Genomic DNA, 11,264 nt, shown 5'->3' with positions numbered 1-11,264 from the left:
TATATATATATTAATTTTTATGATATCTTCAAATTTACATTTTATTAAGAAAAACATTATTGTTTGCTCAAAACCACATAAATTCGTATTATAACATCGACAGAGACCAAAAAAATAAAATAAAATATTAAAATCGAGATATATCTTGCTGCATTGCTCGAGTATCCTTCTAGTCTTATAAAATGTAATTGAACAAGAGGTAAAGATTCTCTATATCGATACTAATAAGATTCTATTAGTTATATATACCTTCCAACAAAAATACCTGTATGCATAAAAAAACCACAGGTTCGGTTGGATGGCTGCTTCTAGGCAAACCTGCTGGCGTCCCCCGTTGTTCCTTTGTAGCTCAGTTGTAGAGCGGTCAGATATACATTGGTTATATTTCATCTCTTCAACAAGTTTTGTAATGAACATAACGACTCCAATCTTTGCAATTGATGTTCGATCTCGTAGAGAAGGAAGAGATCTTCGGAAAGTCGGTCCGTCGTTGCATTAGTATCTCGGGGTTTGCAACGGCTGCCAATATATCTTGCGGTAACCAAAATGTCAGATTATGGTGAAACAGAAGAAAAGGAACTGCGAATTAAAATAATTATCTCAAACATAACGGGAAGACATAGAAATTACTTTTTATGTTTTCCACCAGTGAGATTGAATTTTTAATATTTTTATATAAAGTTTTCTAAAAAGTGTATTGAGATGATAAAATTATATAATATTTTAGTAATATAATTAATATTGAATTTTCAAAATAAAAATGGCAAATTGCATGAAAAAGTAACGTACTTTAACTTTCTTTATATTTTGGATAACGTAGTTTCAGAACTTTCATTTTGGTACCTACGATGTAAAGTTTTAAACATTTATGTATACAAGTAACCGGTTGAAGCATTAACCGATTTACCATGTTGATGTGGTATCCAGTTAATGCTTCAACAAATAATATTGAGTTGGATACCACATCACTCGCCGCATCAGCATGGTAATTGGTTGATGCTTCAACCGATTATCCGAGTACTTAAATGTTTAAAACTTTACATCTTAGGTACCAAAATGAAAGTTTTGAAAGTACGTTATCCAAAATAGAAATCAAGTTAAAGTACGTTGCTTTTTTATGCAATTTGCCTAAATAAAAAACCTGTTAAAGTATGAAATATATATATTTTAAGTTCTAACTTTTTTTTTTGAAAGAAATTATAGACGTAGATTTAAGGGTCATTTGTCAAACACTTACTTAGGTAAACGCTTACAAGTAAAAGTCTCCACCCTCACAGCCTCACTTACCTTATCAGTATCATTTTCGGTCATCAAAATAGATTGTTGGTAAACATATTTTACCTGGTAAACAATTATCATGTAAGAGTCTTCTCTTTCACTTACTGGATAAGATTCTTGGTCTACGCTAGTCTTTTTACCAAGATTATCGGACCTTACTATGCTTATAGAGTAACGTAAGTGACACTCAGTAAGTGTTTAATGGGTTACTTACTTTACTGGATGAACATGACAAGACCAAAAATCTTACCCGGTAAGAACGATGTCAAGGGCTGAGAGTCTAACCCAGTAAGTGAGAGTAACGACTCTTACCTGATTAGCACTTACCCGTAAATTATTGTATAAGACACCATTTTGATATTCTAAAATGTTACCCACTAAAATAACTGATAATTTTAAATTTTTACTGATAAACACTTACCAGATAAACGTTCATTTGATACATAGCAGAAGTCAAAAGTGGACCAACACCATTAATATGTTCAACAGCTATCATGTTTGAAAAATGTCAAAATCAAAACAGTATGGATGCTGTTCTTCATTTAATAATATCTTTTGAACTTCACATTAAATTCATCCTCATTTACTAACTAATTTCTTTTTAATTATGATTGCGATATTTTTATTTCCGATCTATCTGATTTTGACTACTTTAACGTCACGGGGCCTCTGTCGGACTCGTTCTCGAAACTCTGGGATAAAGTCCGACAACTTTAACATCGCCTTTTATCAACCCGTGTCTTCATAATAAGAAGGCGGACATCTTTGTAGAATTCGTCTGATTTTAAGCTACATAAAGCAACAGTTAAATGAAAAGCAATTTTACTGTGATTAAAGGTTTATTTATCTGTTCGGGTTTTGGGTTTTAAAATTTGATAGCTTCCTTTAGTTTATTTATCCGTCCGGGTTTTGAAGTTTGAAGGGGATCGGTATTTTGGTTTTCGGGTTGTATTCAATTTTGTATAGATTAGGTCGGGGTTTTTTTTTTTTTTTAATAATTTGGTCGGTCTAAAAAACCCGCATAATCTTGGTTATATAGATTTTAGTCCATGTTTTAAATAAAATCAAGTTAGTTATCAGTCTAATGGTTAAAATTTTGGTGTTACACCAACTGAGATTGTTAACGGGGGGCTCAAGTCGTGCATGAAACAGAGTAATTTGTGTTTATTTTACTGTTTTTTAGTAGTAATTAACGTACTAGAAACGAAAACATCTACAAGTGGTATTTTATGAATTCGTTTAGTTTGATTTGGTTTGATCAGCAGAGCCAACATCATTTGATTTAGGTCATCAATTGTAAATCATGCATCAACAACCCGAATCTCAGTAACCTTCATCTGGGGTCCATGAAACCCAAACTGATTAACCAAAACCAAACCAAAGTGACAGTAAATCCCATCGGAAGTAGGGTCTAAGAAGGGTAAGATGTATACAGATCTAACCACCAACCCCAACATAGTAGAGAGGTTGTTTCTGTGAAAATCTCCGACTCGTGAGAAAGTGCAAACATATGGTGAAAGAAGCACGAACAACAGGTAGGTACACTAAAACACCTGAAAAGGTAAGAAAAACGTAGCGCACACAGAGAAAATAAAGTCAAACAAGACATCTCTAACCTAAACTACCAGCCCTCAACCGCAAAACCTGTATCAACTTTTGTGTGTCCAACCAACCCGATCCACCCCAAATCTTATTTAGTCAGCCTACTATTCAATTCAGGTCTCGGGTAAATTTGGACATTGGACGAAATCCGAACAACTTTCAGTTAACTTAAATAAGCAGAACCTATTTAAATATATATATATATATATTTTTTTATTAACCTGGATATCTAACCCGCTATAGGAGTCGACTAATCCCAGGACAACCACCTGCTTTGCAGATAGCCCGGAGTTACCGCATTTGAACCTCTGTGGCCACAAGGGGATTTTTATTCCTCCTTGGATTTAAACCTGGGACCTCCTGATACTTTTGATCTTTGGAGCCAAGCTCAAACCAATTAGACACCATCCTTGTGGTTATATTATTTAATTTTATGTTGGGTTAAATTGAAACCCCCCAATCTAAAAAATCAACCCAAAAACAAAACATAAGGATTTGAAGTTCAATTTTCATATCTATTTTAACATTGGATTGGTTTGTATTAGCCCATGAACATATAGTTTTGGGTTTTATACAAATGGATTAAGCCAATGGCCCACAAGAAACATAGGTTGGGCTTGGGTTATGGTGTTGTGAGCCCAATATAGGCCCAACAAGTAGGGTTTAAACATTTCAACAAATAGACATTTCTTTAACATATCAACCAAACCAAACCGAGGCGGGCCCACTTTAGTTCATACAGTGGCACATGTTATGGGTTCGTTCTTCCGTCATAATGTAAAAAAATTAAGGTTGTGAAAGGTGTCACTGTTAGGGGTGCTCAAAAACCTGATCAACTAAACTCAACGTAAAATAACTCAAACCGATGCAACGCGATGTCTAATAAAGTTGTAAAATTTTCAAACGGTATATATTTGGTTGATATTGGGTTACTATTATTTGAACTCAATCCAACCCAATGAACCCGATATTCTTTTATTTCTTGGATTTAATATGATTGTTGAATTTCTATTAAAATATACATTAGATAATTACTCTATCATGTATGCTCTTCATATACACATATTTTCAATCTATTCACATATCTATATAACTCATTCGTATATATATTCAGTAAATAGTAATATATATATATGTAAATTGAGAAAAATAACTGAATGTGATATACGTAAGAAAGTATGTACAAGTTGTATCAAATGGTTGATGATGAAAAAGAAATAATGAGTAGGAAAATAATATATTCAAGGTTAGAAGAATATTTTAATGTACTAAAGTATCAACTCAACCAACCCGTATGGTTTGGGTTGGGTTAGGTTGCACTTTGGTTTGGGTTGGGTTGAGTTAAGATTTTTCAGACCGCAAGCATTGGGCTGTATTGTTCAAATATCTTCAACCTGATCAATCCAACCCATGAGCACCCCTAGTCACCATATTATTTTGTCTGGTAGAGTTGGCTTGCAGGGTCTTTCATCCCGTGAGTTGGAATCTTATCTGTAAAATTGAACACATGACCTCACATATAAAAAACAAGAAACTAACGAATAAACCATTGATGCTTTTGTAAATAAAAAAATATCTGTAACTTCAATTTTTATAGTTGAATGGTGTTACCATTTGAAAAAAACTTTTAGATCTGCCTCTGAAACCAAACCAAATCAGATGTAAGATGTAAGATTAAGACATGTATATTAGTTTCATTCAGATGTAAGATTTGATTAATACAGGTATATTAATTTTTATGTCTTAACGATTAAGACAGTTTTGTTCATGAATTTAGGAGGAATCAAACTCGATAACGTGCATTATGAGCTATTAATCGAGATATTTTTATCGTAAGATAAATTAATTAATTTATAAATAAAATTTTATTTAAAAAATTTATATAAATAAATTGATTTATGGTTGCAAATCATAGGGGATGTGTGAACGGAGGTTGTCGGCCAAAGGAGATGCGACGGCGATGACGGGCGTGTTATGGTTTTTCGGCCACGTGGATGGGTTTGTTATGGAGGTGTGGGTCCCTTGTTAACCGCTTGCCCATATGATTGTTCCAAGAAAGCATCTCTAAATTGCGGATTTTAATTTTGAAAATTCAAAACTTTTATATTCGTATTTAAAATGTGAAGTTTTAAATGTTTAAGTATTAGAATAATCGGTTGAAGTATTAACCGATTATTATATTGATGTGTTATCTAGCTCAGTATTATTTGCTGACATGGTTAGTAATATGAATTTTTTTAATCTAAAATTAGTATTCAATCGTTTATCCGGATACTTAAATGTTTAAAACTTCACATTTTAGGTACCAAAATGAAAGTTTTAAAAATACGTTACTTAAAATAGGGATCAAGTTAAAGTACGTTACTTTTTAATGCAATTTTTCATTCTTTAAAATGAAGATTTTAAGGATTTTTTTTTTGTTTTTAACAAATTTTTTGAAACCTTCTTTAAAATGGAAAAAAATATGAGAAAGAGAACGAAAATATCCAAATTTAGATATTTATCTAAAAATGATTACTTATTTGAGAGAAATGATTTTTTATTTATTCTACAAATGAGATTTTTTGAAAATAAATGTTTAAGAGAGAAAATAATATTTTATGAATTTTAGTGAATATTTCAATAATATAGTTAATTGTGTAATATCTAAAATAGAGAATCTGTTGGAGATGAAAGTAATGTTTTTTAGAGATTTTGACTTTTTAGTTTTTCATTTTGAAAAATCTGTTGGAAATGCTCTGATACGAATGTCTCAAAATAAATGTCCATAATGAAAATGACACATGATTTTAGAAATATATGATTTTTATTACTTTTAATTAATTAAATAATACTTTTCCGCTTGAGAGTAAAGAGATGAACTTTCTCCCTTAGGTAAAATAAGAAAATGGAAATATAACTTTAAAAGTAGATATTTATTTTGTATCAAACAATAGAAATATGGACACTTAATTTGAGACGTCCCAAAATAAATGTTTGTAATAAAAAAAGAAGCAATTTAGAAATATGTAATTATTATACATTTTAATTAGTAAAAGACAATTTTACCCTTAACTATAAAAAAAATCTTTCTCTAAGAATAAAATGTGAAAGTAACATTTACTTTTAATACCAGACCCCCATCTTGAGACAACTAGGCAAAAATCCGTCCTAACTAAGTCCGCCACTGAAGGCGAACATTCATCAACTATTTATAATAAATGATACATTATTCATGATGAATAACCTGAGATCATTTTCAACAGATTCTCCAAAATTTGGAGAATTTCATTCTCTCTCATAGTTTCTCCATTTTGAAGAATCTGTTAGAACAAAAAAATCTCCAAAATCTCCATTTCTTGAAGAATATATTAGAGATGTTCTGGATGTATAGACACGTGACGTTCACTTATTCGTCTTCTGGTTTACGATCGAAATACTGGTTTGTATCTGAACCCGTCACAATACAATGAAAAGACATGTGGATTGTTATAAAATCAAACAAATGGATAAAACAACTAAAATGAATGGGGGTGGTGGTGCCAGCGTGGCAGTCAATGGAGACGGACAATCTAAAGTTAAATCGCAAGGCAAATCGCAAATCTTCTTGGATATTTGGACGGTGCCAATCTTTGACTTTGACTTTTACTCACAGGAAAAGTCATTTTCACTCAGACCACTTGAAAAGGTCAACACTATCCAATAAAATACAAAAAATACATTTTAATAAAATTAAAAAAAAATACAAAAAATACATTTTAATAAAATTAAAGAAAAATACAAAAAAGTTATTTCAAATTTTATAAAAGAAAAAAGAAAAGAAAAAAGAAAAAAAGGCACATACAAGTGTCTTAATTACAATAGTATTTTGATTTCATCTTTTAGTCATTTCTCTCCAAATATTTCAAAAATGTCGTTATTTTTGTAAGTGACAACTCTTCAACTTGCGAAAAGATCAAATGTAAAAAAGAACATAAGTTTTGAACAAGGTCTGTAAGTACAAGAACTAAATCTGTAAATTAGTCCAACACCTCCACAAGTGGCGAACATGCCACTTGCGGACCTATATCTAATTTACAGATTTGGTTTCTGCACTTGCCGACCTGATTCAAAAACTTTTTTTTCCCATTTTTGACCACTCCGCAAGTTGAGGAGTTGTCACTTGCAAAAGTAGTGACATTTTTGAAATAATAAAAGAGAAACGACAAAGATTAAACAAAAGTTTGAAATTGACTATTTCTATTAATTTTTCGTCTTATAATCATATTCGGTTCAAATTTATTTTTAATCCAATTTTTGATTCAATATATTTTCACAAATGTTTATTCATTGGATTCAACTAAATTCAATACCTGAATTTGAACAAGTCATTTTAAGGGGTCATTTACTAAACGTTTATTTACAGGGTCATTTTTTAAATGTTTACTTACAGGGTCATATAACTTTATCAAATGAACATGACAAGAATTGATAATCTTATGTGATAAGAGCGATGACAAGCACCGAGAGTCTTATTCTATAAGTGAGAGTAATGACTCTTACCTGATAAGCGTTTACCGAATAAATCATTGCACATGATGTTGTATTGTTGTTTTAGGTAGCGTTTGGTACGCATATGTGATTGGACAGGACTGGACATGACAAGAAAGTAGGACTTGACAAAACTGGACTGGATAGAACAATTGTATGTCTGGTGTTTAGTACGACTAGGACTGGACAAGACAAAACTAGACAAGTTACCCCAAAAGTTATTTAATGATTTTAAATATAATATAATAATTATAATTAACACAAATAAAGTAAATAATTGAATAATTTAATTTATAAATTTTTTTACTCAATTTTCATATAAATGAATACATACATATATAATGGTACCAAATTTGAATAAATTTTTTCATATAATCGATGGTAGTAGTAGTGGTGGTGGAGGTGGTTTCGGTTATGGTGGAGGTGGTTTCGGTCGACGGTAGTAGTGGTGATGGATGGTGGTGGTTATAGAGGTAGAGGCAGTGGTGGTTGGTGGAGGACGGTGGTTATAGAGGACGCGAAAATAGTTGATTGTAGTGGTGGTGGCAGTTGACAACGATCAAGGAAGTAGTTGTGGCTAATGTAGTGAAGATAATGGTGGTGGTGGTGGTGGTGGTGGTGGTGGTGGTGGAGGTGAGGTGGCAATGGACGGTAGTGTCGATGGTCGACAATGTTTGTGGAGGAAGTTGTTGCCGTAGAGGATGAGTTGGAGGTGGCCAACGATGGTGGTGGTGGTGGCAACGGATGGTGGTGGTCGGTGGTCGACGGTGGTTGTGGAGATCATGGAGGAGGTTGTTACGGTATAGGAGAAGTTGTAGGTGTCCAACGGTGGTAGAATTGGTGGTGCTCGGTGGCTGATGGTGGTTGTAAAGGTGGCAATGGACGGTGGTAGTCGGTGGTCAACGGTGGTTGTGGAGGTAGTGAAGGAGGTTGTTGTAATAAAGGAGGAGTTGGAGGTGACGAACAGCGGTAGTGGTGGTGGCGATGGACGATGGTGGACGGTGGTTGTGGAGGCGGTGGAGGATATTGTTGTAGTGGAAGAAGAGATGGAGGTGGAGGTAGCAGCGGTAGAGATCGAAACTAGCGGTGATGACCAGAAAAACAAATACCATATTAAAGTTATATATCAAACTAGGGTAAATTAGTAATATCTTAGTTTATGTCTTATTCTTGTCTCCTCTTGTTAGGTGAACAAGAAAAAATCTCTTTTGTCCCATCTTGTCCCAATTTTTGTCCTTGTCCCATGTCACACTAAACGTGGGACAGTGAGTTTTTTTTTGTCCCTTGTCACGCCAAACATGAGATAATGAGTTTTGTCTTGTTCTGTCATGTCCCGTCCCATGTACCAAACACAACCTTAATAAACCAAAATCTTATCTGATAAGTTGTGAAAATGTTCAATAAGCGTTTACTGGATAAGCGTCGAATAAATGACTTTAAATTTCAAATTTGAAACAATATTGTTTTAAGTATATATATTTAAAATTAAAACCATCCTAAAATATTTTGGTTCAAGAGATGGTAATCATGTCATTCTTAAATTGAAACCAAACTAATTTATATTTTTCAATTCTGTTATTTTTTAAGAGTGCTCCAAATATGGATAATTTTGTCTCATATCTCTCCAATTCTTCTATTTTGAAGATTAGAAGGGTACTCGTGCAATGCATCAAGATTTATCTCGACTTTAGTGTTTCATTTTATTTTGTCAACGTCGAAGTTATAATACGATTTTATATGGTACTGAAAAAATGATAATGTTTTTATTTTTTGAATAAAATAAATTTGAAAGTATCATAAAATTTTGAAAAAAAATGGATCCACTTTAATATCAAATTAAATATTTAAAATTTCTTGTTTTTTATGTAATTTTTTTAATTATTTTTTTATTATAATTAATTTAGATTCAATAATAAAATCATTTATTTTTGGTTTAATAATATAATTTTTTTATAAAGATAATAATTAGTTGTTAGTATTCAATGATTATCCTAAATTTATTTTAGATTTTTTTATATTTAAAATGAGATATTTATCTAATTTTTTATTATGTTTATCTACAGTTAGTTATATGAATTCAAACATGGAGCTTTAATAAGTTGTACGTACGCATAATTTACTTGTAATCCTGAATTTTAAGTAATATGCATCAATAAACAGTACTTAATGCACAAAAAATTGTTTTTTAAAGTCTTTGTCAAATGCTTTATAATATAGTATAGATATGGGCTGACCGATACAGAGGGAGGGGGTACACTTGCTCTCGCTCCAACGTCCGGATACAGTGGAAATCTTTTAAGGGTCTTAAATATGTATCCTTTTTTTATTTATAACATGTCCTTATATTTCTTGAAACTGACCTAAAGATAGCGATGGAAAGGTTTGCTATATGTCTTTGTGTTAAGGTTTGCCCTTTAGAAGGACAAAAATCCAGTGTTTGGCAAATTTCTTGATTTTTTAGCTGTTAATTTAAAGTATTTGGATAAAAGACACGAAAATGGTAAAAGAAAAAACAGACCTCTTGCTGAGGCAGGGAACAAACCAAGCAGACCTGTAATAATTTCAGTAAAAATTTCCTTCGATTTATTTTTATACTCAAATGGCGCCATGACATAAATATTCTTCTAGGTTCGACTTTGTTTGGAGATTGGTTTCAAGAACTACTGAAATCAGATTATACTGGAATGGTTATTTTTCCCTTATAATAAATCTGTTAAAGATGCTCTTACACCTGTTAAAGCAACCTAACTCCATTTGGTTTCGTCAAATTAAAACCCACATAGAATCTGAGAATCACAAGAAAACACATGACTCAAGTTTGCTATGCTTTTATTTGAAACAATGAAACTCATTTAAGTTTTATATTCTGCTTTTCTCGATACAGTATTTATGATCCATTACAAGATTGAATTACCGATCAAGTACGTGATGTTGGACTTTGTAGCCCGATTTAATCGAATAAACCTCTCTATTATCAGACACTTACATAAACCATAAAAATCACTGTAGAATCTAACAAAACTGAATCTAAGATTAGAGTTGGATGCAACAGATATAAGGTTGGATATATCAACTTACAGATACAACAAATTAAATATAATAATACCCATTTCTTTTTAAGGGCAAATTTCATGAAAAAATAACGTACTTTAACTTGATTCATATTTTGGGTAACATACTTTCAAAACATTCATCTTGGTACCTAAGATGTTTTAAACATTTAAATACCTGGGTAACCGGTTACAATGCTGATGTGACGAGTGATGTGGTATCCAACTCGCCACATCAGCATGATAACCGGTTAATGCTTCAACCAGTTATCCAAGTACTTAAATGTTTAAAGCTTTACATCTTAGGTACCAAAATGAATGTTCTGAAAGTATGTTACCCAAAATAAGAATCAAGTTAAAGTAGGTTATTTTTTTTATTGCAATTTATTAAAAGATATGATTATCTTGAAGTAGTTGTATGAAGATAATGATGATTACAAAATTAGGTAGCAAAAAAACCCAACTTGTTTTGAAGTCCTCATTAGACAACCATTATCCCTTGAAGATGAGGAAATGTACTTCTCTTCCTTCTTTGGTGTATGGTTAGACCCTCTTTCTTTTGGTTCCCTTGTATTCAATTGCAACCATGGCATCATGTCAAAGTTGTTTGCCTAAATCTTGCTTTTTAAAAAGAGGGTGTGTCAAAATATTAGTTTCGAATATATATATATATATATATATATATAGAGAGAGAGAGAGAGAGAGAGAGACTTGGGATCATGTGAGACCAATGGTTTTTCGTGAGACCCGTAAGACCAATTCTCAACCCTTGGATTAGATTTACAATCGTCAGATCTGAACATTTATAAACGCCACGAGACTTCT

This window comes from Cynara cardunculus (genome assembly GCF_001531365.2).
Source record: "Cynara cardunculus var. scolymus isolate 2C chromosome LG 14, CcrdV1, whole genome shotgun sequence".
Taxonomy (NCBI): domain Eukaryota; kingdom Viridiplantae; phylum Streptophyta; class Magnoliopsida; order Asterales; family Asteraceae; genus Cynara; species Cynara cardunculus.
The sequence above is the reverse complement of the archived record's forward strand: the minus strand, read 5'-3'. Positions refer to the sequence as shown.